The following is a 402-nucleotide window of genomic DNA, read 5'->3' as shown; positions in this document are numbered from 1 at the left end:
AAAAAAAAAAAAAAAAAAATACGGCCATAGATTGCTCTACAGTCATTGGCTTTGGACCATGCACATTCGAGGCTAATTTGATGGAAATATATGGGATATATGGTCAATGAAAGATGTTTAATAGTCCGACCGTTTCATTTATAGTTCATTTTCTATATGTATATATATGTTTTAATTAATTAAAATAAGTAATTTTTATCATGAAAATCATTTATATAATGGGCACATAAAATATGTATCAATAACTGTGTTTTTTTCACGTTCTTATAAAAAAGGGGTTCTTTATAATAAATTACTTGAGAGAGTGAAAAAGAGATTCAGCCGTATGAACTTTTTTCCTCCAAGGGAAGATAAAATCAAACAAGAAATTTTGATCAAATTATTATATTTCTTTTTTTTTTT

The 402-nt window shown here is 25.9% G+C and overlaps 1 protein-coding gene across 1 annotated transcript in view; it reads left to right on the top strand.

Moving 5' to 3' along the window:
• The window catches only part of LOC122088627 (laccase-17-like), a 10,469-nt gene that overhangs the window by 6,221 nt on the left and 3,846 nt on the right, over window positions 1-402 (top strand). The gene's annotated exons all lie outside the window — the stretch shown is intronic.

This window comes from Macadamia integrifolia, chromosome 9 (genome assembly GCF_013358625.1).
Source record: "Macadamia integrifolia cultivar HAES 741 chromosome 9, SCU_Mint_v3, whole genome shotgun sequence".
Classification (NCBI taxonomy): domain Eukaryota; kingdom Viridiplantae; phylum Streptophyta; class Magnoliopsida; order Proteales; family Proteaceae; genus Macadamia; species Macadamia integrifolia.
This window is presented reverse-complemented; position numbering and strand designations above follow the sequence as displayed.